Source organism: Archocentrus centrarchus, chromosome 12 (genome assembly GCF_007364275.1).
Source record: "Archocentrus centrarchus isolate MPI-CPG fArcCen1 chromosome 12, fArcCen1, whole genome shotgun sequence".
Classification (NCBI taxonomy): domain Eukaryota; kingdom Metazoa; phylum Chordata; class Actinopteri; order Cichliformes; family Cichlidae; genus Archocentrus; species Archocentrus centrarchus.
In genome coordinates, this window is record NC_044357.1 from 2,806,017 (window position 1) to 2,822,588 (window position 16,572).

Consider the following 16,572-nt stretch of genomic DNA (forward strand, 5'->3'; position numbering starts at 1 on the left):
CAATAGGGAAAACGGGTTAGCGCACAGTTGTTGGCCTGCCTGCAGCTGCTGCAGTGCGTGGAATTTGTAGTATAAGTGGTGGGAGCACATTTAACCGCGGGTTATTAATAATAGCTGTATGAAATCATCTTGCTGGCCGTATAAAATTAGATCGTGGGCCGGAAGTGGCCCTTAGACCTTGAGTCTGACACATGTGACATAGAGAAAAACTGCAGTACGTTAAAATGGGCAGATGAATTGTTAGTACGAAAAATTATTTCTTATCCAATTACTTGAATAATTGATGGAATAATCGATACAATACTTGATTCTGAAAATAATCGATAGCTGTATTCAGAAAGCCATATGTTACAGGCAGAGCCTTCCCCTTTAGGATTGCAGCCTTGTGGGGGATGTATTCCAAGTGGGAGGTGCCATGTTGTAGGCTTGGAGGGACCGCCCATGTGTTAGTTGTCCTCTGCGCCGCCCTGTGTTGTATGTTGCAGGCTAGCGCAGGAGAGGGAAAGGAAAAGTGTGTTCGGGACAGATGAAAAGAAATAAAGTTTTGTTGCTGAAATCGTGGCAGTTGCTGTCTTTCTACGCCTGGCGGAAGCTGACCCGCTGTGAAGAAGCAGGCTTGTTACCCACTACGAGCCGAGTGAAGAATACGCCAGGGGTCTCCTTACCACGGTTGGGAGCCGCGATCTGGTCGGGTAACACTGGGGGCTCTTGTCCGGGATTAAGCTCCGCAAAGGACGGCGAGAGAGAGAGTTCTCCGAACGAGAGAGAAAATGGCAGCACGCGAGGATGCCGAGCGCAACACCAAGGTAATGCACCTTAGCAGGAGCGCTAACCCATTTTTGCCGGAGCACACAGAGACTGCTAAAGTTAATATGGACTCGCCCGATAAAGTATATGCTAAACGATATAGTAGCAACCCTTTCATCACAGGCATGGAGCTAACATTAGCCGCTAATGAAGAAGCCGCTGATATGTTACAGAGTGAGGCTGCATGGCATCTCACCCCGCCACCCTCCACACACACCAACCCCTTCTTAACACCAGAGGCGTCACAGAAGGCAGTTTGTGGCGATTTGAATTACCGTCACTATCCAAACTGTGACAGCTCTATAAACATGGCATCCACACCAGTTAAAGCTGCACCCTGTGGCACAGATCAGCATCCTACTGAGTTCGTTACACCCACTGTATGTGACCAGCCAGCCATTTCGCTCACGGCTATGAACCGTAACCGTTGCGCTCCTGTAAAAGCCCAGTTTACTGAGCCTGCTGATCCATGTATCGTGCCATGCACACCCCAGCCTGTACAACTCAGCCCTAAAATGCTGGCTCAGGATTGCTGCTCCTCCACGCCTCACGTAGCAGCAGCGCCAGCTGGGGAGCTTGGACTTTATGAACATGGTCAACACAGCCCAAAGCAAGTCAGGCCAGTGCCACGTTACTGTCACTCTAGTGCGGGCATGATCGTGACTCTGTAGACAGTAGTGACGATGAACATTACAGAGGCAAAGAAAAAATTCCTGTACTGCAGCCAGGTCACTTTGATGGATCAGGTTCATGGAAGGATTTTCTTTATCAGTTTGAGAATTGTGCAAAGGCTAACCGCTGGACAGAGAGGACTATGGCTGTCCAACTCAGATTCAGCTTGAGGGGCGCGGCTGGCGCCATAATCCACAAAAACCCCAAATCTGCTCGTTGGAGCTATAGGAGGATTGTGGAGGAGGTAGAGGTTGCCTATGGGCCATGTTCAGAACATGCAGCAGCCATCGGCATTGAGTTAAGACAGAGACTCAGGAAACCCGGTGAAGCCTTGCACACCCTCAGAGATGACATTTACGAAAAAGTTTCTATTGTGTATGCCGATCGATCCGAGAGGGAGCAAGATCGCATTGGTGTAGAAATTTTTATCAATGCTGTGGCAGAAGCTGAAACGATCCAGAAATTACTGGAGGAACAGCCACGCACCCTGGCAAAAGCATATGGAATTGCCCACCAATTCGAGACAACCAGGAGGGCTGCCAGGGCAGTCACGCAGCTGATGCGGTCAGGCACTAGGGGCTCAGCAGCACAAGGGGTTCGGGCGGCTATGGTACGGGAGAATGTGCACATGCTAAAATATAAACCATCAGAGAGAGCACACAGACCTCAGCAGCATGGGCAGCAGAATCCAAGCATGCATGACAAATTGAACAGGAGAGAAGCTGTCTGTCACAACTGCTCGGGCATAGGACACCTATGGAGGAACTGTCCCTCCCCTCGTCCTCGTGCACAAAAGCCACTAAGGGCCAGCAGGGACCAGACCTCTGACCCAGGTGCTGTGGTCATTTGCAACAAAAATCGCAGAGATGTGATGTGTGTTGAGATACTGGTGCATGGGCTGGAACTATGTGGTTTGCTGGACTCTGGTGCACGGAGGAATGTGTTGCCCCTCCACCATTTTGACACCATTCCCATAGACTCCAGGCCCCAGACACAGCCATCCATTGCTCAGGTCCTACAGGGCATCAACCCAGAGGGTTTGGCTGTCCTTGGAGAGGTTGTCCTGCCGGTGCATGTCGGTAGCAGGGTCACGGACGTGAACTTCATCCTGGCTGACATGGCTGAGAGCACCGAAGTTATTCTGGGGCACCCTTTCCTGCAAGAAGCAGGCGCTTGTCTAGACTATGGCCGCAGTGAGGTAACCCTTTTCGACGAAAAGGTACCCCTCTTTAAATCATACTACCGACCCCAAGTACATGTTGTTAGAGTGGCACGCACCACAGTGTTGGCGCCTGGCTGCGAATACGTAGTCCCAGGGTTCTCCCGTGGCATCACTCATGGGGACCTGATGTTGAGCCCCACTAAAGGCTTCGTGGAGAAGCACCAGGTACTCGTGGCCCACGCAGTTGTGCAGCCTCGGAAACCCTCCAGCATCCCTATCCAAGTCTTCAACCCTGGGGCTGCGCCTGTTACCTTAAGAAGGGGTGCAGTGGCTGGGGTCCTCCAGCCGGCACGGGTCTTGGAAGGGATGGAGCCTCATCTGCTCAGTCCCCCAGCAGCCTCTAAGTGCAGCAGCCCTAACCCTGCTTCCGTGCCGGGCCATCTGCAGGCCCTGTATGCCGAGAGCTGCTCCAGCTTGACGTGGGATGCCTGCCACAAGTTGGCTGGCCTTCTGCAGTCCTACGGGGACGTCTTCTCAACCGGCCCAAATGACCTTGGCCGCACCAACGTTGTTCAGCACGACATCCTGATCACACCGGGGCCACCGGTGAAACATCCACCACGCAGGATGGCAGGGGACAAGCAGACAGCAGCTGACCAGCAGGTACAGCAGAGTCTGGATACTGGGTTAGCTCAGCCTAGCAACAGCAGTTGGGCTGCACCAATTGTGATGGTGAAAAAGAAGGACCAGAGTCCACGGCTGTGTGTGGATTATCGGCCCCTAAATGAGCGCCACGCATCCAGGACACCCTGGATACGCTGTCCACAGCCAAGTACTTCAGTACACTGGACCTGACATCCGGGTACTGGCAAGTAGAACTGACCCCTAGAGCCCGCAAAGCAGCTGCCTTTTGTACTCGAAAGGGGCTATTCGAGTGGAACGTGATGCCCTTTGGGCTATGCAATGCGCCGGCCACGTTCCAGAGGTTAATGGATCGAGTCCTGGTTGGGCTGCAGTGGGAAACGTGCTTGGTATACCTCGATGGCATTATTGTCTTGGGGCAGGATAGCAACCAGATGTTGGAGCGGCTTGAACAGGTCTTTGCTAGGCTACGCAAAGCCAACCTAAAGCTGAAACCTTCAAAGTGCTGCCTTTTCCGAGAGCAAGTCGCCTACTTGGGGCACATCATCTCGGCCGGGGGCATTGCTACTGACCCCCAGAAGGTTCAGCAAGTGATCGAATGGCCTGCACCTCGGAATGTCACAGAGGTGCCACAGTTTGTTGGATTGGCTTCCTACTACCGCCGCTTTGTGGAGGACTTCGCCAGAATAGCCAAGCCACTCCATGAACTCACTAAGAAGTATGCACGCTTCAAATGGACTGCTGAGTGCCAGGAAGCGTTTGAGGAATTAAAAAGGCGTCTTACAGTAGCACCCATTTTGGGCTACCCCCTGGACCAGGGCGAGTTTCTCCTCGATACGGATGCCAGCGACTGTGGGATCGGCGCAGTCCTCTCCCAAGTACAGGGAGGCGAGGAGAGGGTCCTGGCTTATGGGAGCAGGCGGCTGTCAGCCACCGAACAAAACTACTGCACGACCAGACGAGAGCTCCTGGCGGTTGTAGAGTTCACGTCCCATTTCAGACAGTATTTGTTGGGCAGGCCCTTCACGGTTCGCACTGATCATAGCAGCCTCCGCTGGTTAACTAGGCTGAGGGAGCCAGAGGGCCAGCTCGCCCGCTGGTTAGAGAAGCTGGCAGAGTACGACTTCAAAGTGTTGCATCGGCCTGGAAAAAGCCACCAAAATGCCGATGCACTTTCCAGGAGGCCATGCCGTACGTCGTGCCCCTGCATGGCTCCAGATCCCAAATTCAACAGTAGCCAGTTCCAGCATAAAGGTGTGCAGTGCAACCTAATGGACCCCCCTACCGTCATTAACCCCCCAGGGCACCCTCGAGTGGGGGTAGTGGAGCCTCAGGTCGGCAGTAGCGATGGTTCTGTAGGTCACCCAAGCATCCACCGGTTGAGTGAGTTGCCCCACTCAAAACCATTCAGTGGGTGGACCCCAGAGCAGCTTGCGGCTGCCCAAAGGGCTGACGCAGACATAGCCCCTGTGGTGGAATGGATGGAAAAAGGGGGGGGTCGGCCACCCTGGGCTGACGTAGCCGCTTGTGGACCCGCCACTAAAGCCTACTGGGCACAGTGGAAAAGACTGTATCTAAAAGATGGTGTGCTGGCGAGGAAGTTCCATTGCACTGAAGGCAAAGTGTTCTACCCCCAGATCTTACTGCCTCACCCTTTTCGCCGCTCAGTGATGCAGCAGATGCACGATGGCCCAGTGGGTGGTCATTTTGGGGCAGAGAGGACTCTGGCGCGTCTGAAAAACAGATACTACTGGTATAACATGAGGGATGATGTGACACTATGGTGCCGCATTTGTACAAACTGTGCCGCAAAGGCACGGCCACTGAAAACCCCACATGCAGCGATGGGCACAGTGCACGTTGGCGCCCCCATGGAGAGAATTGCAGTTGACCTAATGGGGCCACTAAATGAGACAGAGAGGCATAACCGTTTCATACTAGTGGTGCAGGACTATTTCAGCAAGTGGGTGGAGGCCTATGCAGTCCCTAACGAACAAGCATCCACGGTGGCAGAAAAGATTGTTTCAGAGTGGGTGTGTAGGTATGGGGCCCCCCAGTCATTGCACAGCGACCAGGGCACCAACTTTGAGTCGGCTGTTTTCCAGGGGATGTGTGCACTGCTGGGGATCGAAAAGACACACACTACCCCGTTCCATCCACAGTCTGACGGCCAGGTGGAACGTTTCAATGCTACCCTCCAGAAAGCATTAGCCGCCACTGCAGAGCGCTGCCACTGGGACTGGGATATAATGATCCCGTATGCTGTCATGGCTTATCGGGCAACCAAACACAGTTCCACAGGGCTGACCCCTAACATGATGCTATTCGGACGAGAGGTAACTGAGCCCCTTGACTTGGTTGCTGGTCTGCCACCCGACGATATGCACAACAACACTCTCCCACATTATGTGGTGCAGCTCAGGGAAAGGTTGGAACTTTCTCATCAGCTGGCACGGGAGGCCCTTGGGAAATCTAGTGAGCGTGCTAAGAGACAGTATGACAAGAACATCTGCCAGGTGCAGTACCCAGTTGGTGCTGCAGTGTGGTATCTGGTTAAAGGGACCAAGAGAGTGAGACACAAAGTCCGCAAGTTCCTACCTTCCTACGAGGGACCTTACTTTGTAATAGGCCGGTTGGATGATCTGGTCTACCGCATTAAAAAGGGACCAAGAACAAAGGCTAAAGTGGTTCATCATGATAGGCTTAAGCCTTATCACTCCAGGACTCTGCTGGACAATGGCTGGGTCTTCCAAGAACCCGATCTGACAGCAGCGGCTGAGGTACCTCCTCCAACGCCCGACGAGGATGACCCCGACACCGACCTCGGCCCCCTCAACCTGTGGGACACTCAGCCAACAGCCGATGGTCCTGATGCAGGAGTTTCCTCGGGAGCTGTTTCCCCACTACCTGCCCTGCAGTCTCCGCATGGATCCCTCCAGCCCGAAGTGGATGTGGCTGGTGGGCTGTGCCCAACTGCGAGACCAGACCGTCACCCCCCTCCAAGCACCACACCCCGTTGCAGGCCGCAGCGGAGACGGAGGGCACCTGACCGGTTTGGTGACTGGTTAATGGACCAAGGCTAATGTAGCCTAAAACTGAGTCAGGGTGTAGGCGGATCGCTGCCCTGCTCAGTCAAAAAAAAAAAAAAAAAAAAAAAAAAAATTTGTAAACAGGTAAGCTTGACTGTTTTGTAAGGACTGTAAGGGTACAATTTCATGATTGCATTGTCCTGCTTAATTTGTTGTTTTGGTCGTGATTCACAGATACTGTATAATGCCTTAGCGGACCAAGGAAAAAAAAAGGAGAGAATAATAACAGTAATATTGGTTTAACAATATGTTCATACCCTCAAGGGAGGGACAAGAGTTCAGGTTATGCAGCCCTAGGGCGGTTCCATGCCCAGTGTGAGTCCCATTGTCGTTAGGCTGCCCGGTTGGGTGAATGGGATTGTCTATGTTTAGTTTGTTTTGTGTGTAAAACATGATATGTTATGGACATTTAATTGCATCCCTTTCCAGAGTGGAGGATGTTTACACTCGTGTGGGAAGTTCAGTGCCTTCATCTTCAACCTGGACTATCCTCCACCAAAGAATTACTTGTTTATGGACTGTGGGGAGGAGAGTGTTTTTCTTTTCAGGATCTCTTTTGTTTTACTTATTAATGTTATAACATGCTGGAGTGATGTTAAGGGTTTAATCATCATCCAGAGTGGGGGTAGTGTTACAGGCAGAGCCTTCCCCTTTAGGATTGCAGCCTTGTGGGGGATGTATTCCAAGTGGGAGGTGCCATGTTGTAGGCTTGGAGGGACCGCCCATGTGTTAGTTGTCCTCTGCGCCGCCCTGTGTTGTATGTTGCAGGCTAGCGCAGGAGAGGGAAAGAAAAAGTGTGTTCGGGACAGATGAAAAGAAATAGTTTTGTTGCTGAAATCGTGGCAGTTGCTGTCTTTCTACGCCTGGCGGAAGCTGACCCGCTGTGAAGAAGCAGGCTTGTTACCCACTACGAGCCGAGTGAAGAATACGCCAGGGGTCTCCTTACCACGGTTGGGAGCCGCGATCTGGTCAGGTAACACATAGTCAAACATTAGTTTTCGGCACCAGTGGAGCTGTGAAAGGCCTTTAAGGAAAATGACATGCACCTCGAGAAATGTAACTACAGGCCTAAAAATGTGTCCGCATACACCTCAGAAAGTATATAGCTGCGCCCCTGACCACAGCGAGTATAATGTGTTTTTTTTCTGCTCAAAATTCCTGCTGGTCACATCCAGATGTGAACCCCCCGCCCACCAATCAGAGCAGTCTGCTCTCAGAGACACATTCCTGTGGTCTGGTGTGTGGTGGTATGTCAGACTGCAAATTTTGGTATCTATCTGATGGCAAGTGAATACAGGGGCAGTATTGCCAATACCGATACACATACCTTTTACTTATCAAGGTAGCTCACATAGAGGAGAGCTGTGTGTCCTGTTTTATGAGGTGAATGATCAATTTGCCAAATCTGAACACATTTTATTGAACATTAAATCACTTTTCTGATGTTGGGATGTAAACATCCAGCTTCCTGTGTTTGTGGCAGTGAGAAAATGGAAAGGTCTTCAGGATCATTGGTTTTGGAACAGATTCCATTTTCAGATAAAAGCCAGACTGTTTTTGAACCTTTGGGATGAGATCAGATATTATTTCTTGTTTCAGACATATTCAAAAAGTTGCAGGTAAAATAATGAAAGTGTCCTCATGTTCTCAGCTTCTGACAGAAGCTGACTTTATTTTTTTGTCTCCATGTGTTTAAAGTGTTTGTTTAATTGCTTGTGTGAGCTCGTTGTTTAGATTGTAATCATCTGCCTATCCAGGAGATCACATGACCCTGACATTTCCCACTGCTTCTGCTGACAATGATGATAATACAAGTTAAAGTCGTGGGAGATTAATATCCATGTATGTGCTTCTGTATTAGTAAGGTGCTGGAATGAGGACAGAGGACGGCACTTCAAAACAGCAAAGTGAAAGGCAGGTTTGTCCTGTATGAGGAAGGAAGATTTTAGTATGCAGAGAGAAGTAGCTGTATTAATATAACTGAAGTAAAAACAATAATGCTTTCTCTCCAAACTATCCCCACAGGGTCAAACAAAGCATGCTTTTCATTATCTGAAACTAATTTATTCCAAAAGTGATAATCTTGTAGACTTTAAGTCATCATCCAATTATCTGAGTGCCCAAAACAGAGGAAGCATTTATGCAGCTCCAGGGATGAGTTCCTGCACATCGTCACTCCTACACCCTCTGCAATTTGCTGCTGGATGTTTTACAGTTCTTTTCCTCAAACAGTTAATGCCATCCTCACATCAGGAACATTTTAACCACTCTTAATGCAGACCTCAGAACAGTTTCTCATGGCACAGACTCACCTGTGCAAATGACACCAAAACAAACGAAATGTTTTTGTGTCAAAACATGCAAACAAGTAGATTTCAAGTCTGTGACCAGTGAATTAAAAACGTTCACTACTGTTTTTGGAATTTGACACCTGTGTGTGTGTGTGTGTGTGTGTGTGTGTGTGTGTGTGTGTGTGTGTGTGTGTGTGTGTGTGTGTGTGTGTGTGTGTGTGTGTGTGAGCCACCACTTCTAGAACAGTTTAAGCATCAGTCACACAGACCTAGAGACCAATCGGTGACCCCCTGGAAGCGTCTGGTTGCTAGGGAAAAATGTGTATTAGCTGACTGGTTGGCAAGTAGTTACTGGAGGCAGCTGGTTGTCACTGGGTGAAATTGCCATAAAGAGGGTGTTGCACCAAAAGTGTTCTGTAATTGCTTTGGTTGGATGCAGATTTCCTTGGTCACCTGTAGTTTGCATGGCAGGTGCTGACTGTCTGAAAACATTCATCAACTATTCATCAACAAGCAGTAGTAAAACCTGAAAAAGAATGGAAACCAGAAACAGAGAGCGTTCAAAGTAAAAGTCACTCCTTACCACTGAAACCAACACGTGTCAAGAGGCTCAACTTTTACTGTGAAACCAAATGGTCCACATTTCTGGTTTGCATTGCTCTTTTTACACTTTCACTACTGCTTAGCAAATAAAGCGAGTGAGTCAGTGGCAAAGTTGACTCCAGCAGCCTGCTAGCAACCTGAGCAATCGCAGGGAGATTTTTCTTCCCTCTTGCGCCCAATTTCACATGGTGACAGCAAAGAACCACTTGAGTTCATGAGTCATTCACATGGGTCGAGAATTAGTAACAAAGGCCATCAAACGATTTAGTGACTCCGGTGTGTCCTCCTGAAACAGACAACTCACATCAGGATAGAAATGTTTCCTTACAGGAATACTGCATGCTCACTGAGAAGAACTGTTTGCACTGACTTGTCCTTCTAATTGAATAAGTGGACATGAACTGTGCTATGCTGGCAAATGTACAGTATACAGTATAACAGGGCCACCCTCAGTATAGTAGTAAAACATTTAAATTTCCTTTCATTTTTCACCCATCTGTACCACATCCACAGTCCACAGCTACCACCCAGATAGCATACGGAAGTGGCCCACTTCAGGCAATAATCTGGCACTGTAGGCATTCTTCCGGCCCGCACAAAATAGATGTGAGCCTGAAGTGGCCCACATATGAAAAAACGCACATGGCCCACCTTTGCCAAACACATTTGGGCCACTTTTGGCCCAAATGTGTTTACAACAGCCAAAGGTCAACTTGATACAATGGATATGAAATTAGTTGGGAAATTGAAACTTTTTTGGGGGCGATTTACAAAGTCCCAAACGCACTTTTTGGTGACATTGACCCAAGTAACGTGTTGCAGGTAATTTCAAATATCAGCAAACACAAAAACTGTTTGTGTGCAGTTTGTCACACAGTGTGTCTGCTAGCTTAAAGAACAGCTGCTGTGTTTCCAGGGAGAGAAAAGAGAGAGAGAAGTTCACTCAGAGATGGAGAAAGATGGAAGAAGGAGGAGGAGAGAGGCAGAAGAGAGGGTAAAGGTTAAAACATTTGTTAACTGTACTCTCATTCCCTGAAAGGGGTCATTTTAGACTTAATAAAACTGATTGATTGATTGATCTGGATGGCATTACTTTGGCCTCCAGGGACACTGTGAGAAATCTTGGAGTCATTTTTGTCCTTCAATGCACATATTAAACAAATATGTAGGACCGCTTTTTTTGCATTTGTGCAATATTTTCAAAATTAGAAACATCCAAACAGAAGCTTACTCGGTGAGTCAAACACAGTTCTCAGTGGTTCCCGCACATTTGCACTCTTTTTGTGTTTGGAGTTATGAGGATGTTTCATAACTCCAAACTTGAATTTAAGACAGTCTGACTGGTTTCCTTAGTTTGGTTCATGTAAATAATGAGTTTGAGCTTAATTGCCTAAAACTGATGTCTGAATGTCTTCAACAAAATGACAATCAGGCAGAACAGCATGTCAAAATAACAGTTTTCAACCATTTTAATCATTACTGAGACAGAAAAAAGAAATACAAGTGTAAATAAGCATAAAAACACAAGAGCAAGCTTCAGTTTCCTTTTATCTGTATTGTGTTTACTAGTTGGGAAAGTTGCAGACAAATAAAATAGATTTGGCCCTGCACAGGCTAAATGCCAAATATATAACCTGCATAGTTTATTGTTTATATTTATGTAGATATGGATTTAATATATCAACATGTCCAAAAAAAAAAAAAAACAGTCTTAATTAAGCATAACAGCTGTTATTATTCTGACTCATCTTCCTGTGGATCTGGCCCTTGCTGTGATGAGAAGGGTGAAAATGAGCCCATAAGAATGTGCCTCCAAGTGCAAACTGCTCTTGAATGATGTGGGGGTAGGGGGTGGGGTCTTTGACAGGCTGGGAGGAAACAAAAATGCATGATTACATGCGCTGCTGGCTGGACAGTGAGCAGCAGCGGAAACAGGCACTTACTGTAACAGTAGGAATATGCATGGAGATTAACAGCATTTAACACCAGCTTTCTTTTGACCATATTTTTTCTGAGAGCTTGTCTGTGTGCTCTGTTATGTGCGTTTCCTTCTTTGGCATCAGTAATGGTAAGAAAACATGACTAAGTTGCTTTTGAAACTGTATCATGCACAGTGAAGCATTAAAACCCTAAAGCAGCTTTTTGGTTTTTTTTTTTAGACAGAGATGAAAACAGGACGTTTGTTTATTTTATTATTTCTGTGATTTCTATGAAAATTGTTCAGTTCTTGAAGCAAATTCATTCCAGACCATTTTTACATGAGAAATAATGAAACTTTCTCTTTTATGCTGAAAGAGGAGAAATAATAATAAGTGTGGGTTTTGTTTTGTTTTCTTCTTCACAAGCAGCAGTAAGCATGTTGTGTTTGGGCCACTCAGTATACGTTAAGCAGGGTGTTCAGGTAAATTAGGGTTCAGTTTTAGGTTCCCTGGGGAGCTGCTTACAGTACTTCATGCATTTGCTCCCCATGTGAAATCTTTAAATGGAGTCACCATGATTTAATGCAGTGATCTTAAACAGATTGCACCTTGATGCTTAGTGTGTGTATTTTTAAATCTTGTTAAATGTATACCTTGTCACTCATTGGCATGATGAGTATCATGTTTAGGGGTTTGTGAGAGCACAGTGTAATAAAGTGATGTTTTGGTGGGGCAGGGTTACGTGAGTATTATCCTTTGTTGTCTTGGTGCTCACCTTGACCATAATCACCTGCAATGATGTCCAGTCCTCAGAAAAGATCATCTTTCTAAAGAGCTACTTCCTCACCTTCTACTGTGTCCTCTTCCAACACGGTTCTGGAAGCTCACACAAAAGGACAAAACCAACAGTGATGGTTTTTGACAGTGCCGGTGATAACTGTGCTGTGTTTCATGCCCGCTACCCTGCAATTTAGGAACTCAAAGAGGACCAGGAAGCACCGGATCTGGTGTTACTGTATTTGGAAAGTCTGAGCTGCCTCCTGGATCCTCCTCTCCTCTAGTAATCCTGATCCTCCCAATGCCAGAGACAGCTATACTACTACATGCTAAGGATGTAGTAGATAAGATGACAAAGAGCACTCTTCATCTGATTGACAGCGATCCCGCACCAGACCAGTGCTGAAATCCAGCCACTCAGAAATGTTGGAAATAAACAATTCACTTACCAAAGAGGACTCTGCACAGTGTCTATGCAACTTTCTTTCCAGCAGGTAGCGCTACAGTACTATTAGTAATTGGAGTGTACAATGTGTGACCCAAACCACCTCCATTATCAAGATGCAAGTGTTGATGGCTTTGACTGTGCTGGTGATATTTGTGCTGTCTTTCATGCCCACAAACTGTCTACTGTTTGCACACTACCTGCAATTAAATGACAGGGATGCATCCGGTAGCTCCTACACGCTCTATTTGGTGTTCCTGTGTTTGGGAAGTCTGAACTGCCTCCTGGATCCCCTGCTCTACTACTTTGGATCATCTCAATGCCAGAGACGACCGTCCAATATGCTGAAGTGTCATAAGGCTAAAAAGAGCAATAAATTCAATAATTTACTATCTGATTCATGGAAATGCAGCAAAAAATCAATGTTGAAATCCAGCCGTACACAAACTTCTAGAGTGGATTTCCAAGCAAAGCGCAACAGCCAAAGGAAGTAACTATTGTTTTTACTGAGTGTCACACTGAGCATATTAACATTTTAACTGATTCTTAGCTGTTATTTTAAAGTTCTCCCTGAGCCTGGTTCTGCTGAAGGTTTCTTCCTGTTAAAAGGGAGTTTTTCCTTGCCACAAAGTATTTGCTCACAGGGGGTTGTTTGATTGTTATTTTTTTTCTTTTCCTGTTTTTGGCCACAGCGGCTTTTTCTATCAAGTGGAGATAGACAGGAAATGGGGTAAGGATACGGGGAAGACAGGCGAGCAAATCGGTGACAGGCCGGGACTCGAGCCTGCTCTGCTGTGCTCTGAACATAAAGGATAATTCTGGATTAGATAATTGCATCATATATATCTTTATTAACAAATCAACAACAATGTAATAATTTGGAAAAATTGAATATGGAAACCTGTGTTTCTGCCAGTCGTCTTCAATTCTCCATCTGCATCTGCATTTTCACACAATGAGCACAAAGGTAAGGTGTCTCCTTTGAGAAAAACAAGCGCTCCTTCTGCAAGGAGGAGCCATAGCGTTACTGCGTGGGAATTTCCCCCCATGTTTTAACACAAACTAAACACTTCTAAAGCACGACATTAATGACAGAATGGCAGAACTATCGTGAACTACAATAAACATAGTTCCAAAAATATTCATAAGTGAAAAATATAAAGATAATTTACAAGTACGATAATCATATTTCTTATCAGACATAGACAGATATGTTACCTCATCAGTGATCCTCGCGGCTCTGATGATTACCCAAAATAGCTTGCTCCTAAGGGTGAATGCAGTATAACTTTTGACCAGCAGATGGTGCATTTTAGCAGGATTTAAAAGAAACCATTTAACTGTTAAATATACATATACACACATATACACATACATGTATATATATACACACTCATATATATACATACATAATAGTCATACATGCATAGATACATGCATTAATATATACAGGTGCAGGTCATATTAGAATGTCATGAAAGGTTGATTTATTCAATACTTCCATTCAAAAAAGTCACCAGCTTCGAATGTTATCAGAAACCTTCTACCTGTGAGGTGAGAGTGGTAACCACTGTAACACTGCAGATTTTGTTGTCTCTAGTTTAATTATATTAATTTATATATTTTTATATATGAAATAAAATTCCATCCAGTTCTCATCATAGGACCAACTACACTATACAGCATACGTGCATTTCCGAGCCTCCTTCTCCTGCTGCTCATTTACCACAGCCAGTGGCGCAAAAAGGGGGTATGCACTATATGCAATGCATAGGGGTGCCGCACAAGAGGGGGGCGCCAAAACGATGTGGGAAAATATTTCTCTAGTTGCATTTTCTGTATTTAACAGCTGTGCATATGACATGATCAATAACAGAGGCGCTGCGCTGATTAGGCGCCCTGCGCTCCTTCACCTCCCCTCCTCCTGTCCCATTTAAAGACAGTCGGTAAATTATGTCATAGAAGTCTTGTATTTTATAAGTCCATGAATAAGTGATCTGCACACATGAACACAGTAAACGTTGAGAGGATGCGGATGGTGCGTTTTGTGTGTGTGTGTGTGTGTGTGTGTGTGTGTGTGTGTGTGTGTGTGTGTGTGTGTGTGTGTGTGTGTGTGTGTGTGTGTGTGTGTGTGGTGTTCTAGCTAGCGGTTGATCGCAAGGCGCCGCGCCAGGCTGAGACGCTTCACTTTCGGATCTCTGCTGTCACCTGCATTTAGCAAACAGGATTTATTTAAATCAGTAAAATAAATTTCAATGGCCAGAATACAGCAGCTTTTTTCCTCAACACATTAAATAAAATATAAAATTATATTATCCTTCAAAAATCACATTAGGAAAAATGAATATATTTCAAACTGATGAAAAGTTGCAAATTTTTCAGGTAAAAACTGTAATGTGAATTTTCTGCGCTTCACAGTCGGAAAAACGCTGCATAAACTGCGCAGTGTGTCCACTTTATCAGCAAATAGCGCAGGCTGCAAACACAGCGGTGGAGACAAGTTATCACGCGGTCCAGTCCCCAAAGCTGCAGGGACACATTATGATGCTTCATGAGAAAAGTCGACTCTCAGCCACCTTTCATCCCGGAGCCCTGCTGAGGCTTTTCCTTCACTTTCTATGAACTGACAGATTTCCTCAGGCAGCTCATCGCACCTGTGTAATAAGGCGCGTCACCAAATTCAGAAACTATTTACTCCAGAAAAGACTGAAACTGCCTCTTACAAAGTTCCCTGTCTGTGTTTTCGGTGTTTATGACGCGTTCTGTCTTCAGGACTTTGCAGGCAGCGTTTCCTGCTGTGTGACGCAGTCCTGCACTGTCAGCTCACCTGTGCAGGTCTCCCTCTTCATCTTTTCCGTATCTGTCCCACCAATCCGCTCTTTCCCCGCAGCGCAAGTGAGGCAAAGAGACAGATGGTTTACCTCCGATGTCAGCGTTCAGGTCTTTTGCCTCCCACCTGTTTGTAAAATCCCTGTTTCCACTTTTCGTTTGGTCATTTTTGGGGAGTCAGGCAGCTTAAATGTCACTGTAAAAAGTGCTGACCGATGTTTTATCCGCTGATCACTGATCAATCGGCAATAGGGAAAACGGGTTAGCGCACAGTTGTTGGCCTGCCTGCAGCTGCTGCAGTGCGTGGAATTTGTAGTATAAGTGGTGGGAGCACATTTAAACCGCGGGTTATTAATAATAGCTGTATGAAATCATCTTGCTGGCCGTATAAAATTAGATCGTGGGCCGGAAGTGGCCCTTAGACCTTGAGTCTGACACATGTGACATAGAGAAAAACTGCAGTACGTTAAAATGGGCAGATGAATTGTTAGTACGAAAAATTATTTCTTATCCAATTACTTGAATAATTGATGGAATAATCGATACAATACTTGATTCTGAAAATAATCGATAGCTGTATTCAGAAAGCCATATGTTACAGGCAGAGCCTTCCCCTTTAGGATTGCAGCCTTGTGGGGGATGTATTCCAAGTGGGAGGTGCCATGTTGTAGGCTTGGAGGGACCGCCCATGTGTTAGTTGTCCTCTGCGCCGCCCTGTGTTGTATGTTGCAGGCTAGCGCAGGAGAGGGAAAGGAAAAGTGTGTTCGGGACAGATGAAAAGAAATAAAGTTTTGTTGCTGAAATCGTGGCAGTTGCTGTCTTTCTACGCCTGGCGGAAGCTGACCCGCTGTGAAGAAGCAGGCTTGTTACCCACTACGAGCCGAGTGAAGAATACGCCAGGGGTCTCCTTACCACGGTTGGGAGCCGCGATCTGGTCGGGTAACACTGGGGGCTCTTGTCCGGGATTAAGCTCCGCAAAGGACGGCGAGAGAGAGAGTTCTCCGACGAGAGAGAAAATGGCAGCACGCGAGGATGCCGAGCGCAACACCAAGGTAATGCACCTTAGCAGGAGCGCTAACCCATTTTTGCCGGAGCACACAGAGACTGCTAAAGTTAATATGGACTCGCCCGATAAAGTATATGCTAAACGATATAGTAGCAACCCTTTCATCACAGGCATGGAGCTAACATTAGCCGCTAATGAAGAAGCCGCTGATATGTTACAGAGTGAGGCTGCATGGCATCTCACCCCGCCACCCTCCACACACACCAACCCCTTCTTAACACCAGAGGCGTCACAGAAGGCAGTTTGTGGCGATTTGAATTACCGTCACTA

At 46.6% G+C, this 16,572-nt stretch overlaps 1 pseudogene; it reads left to right on the top strand.

Moving 5' to 3' along the window:
• The first annotated feature begins 1,497 nt into the window (after window positions 1-1,497).
• On the top strand, window positions 1,498-6,366 carry LOC115789701 (uncharacterized; annotated as a pseudogene).
• The last annotated feature ends 10,206 nt before the right edge of the window (window positions 6,367-16,572 follow it).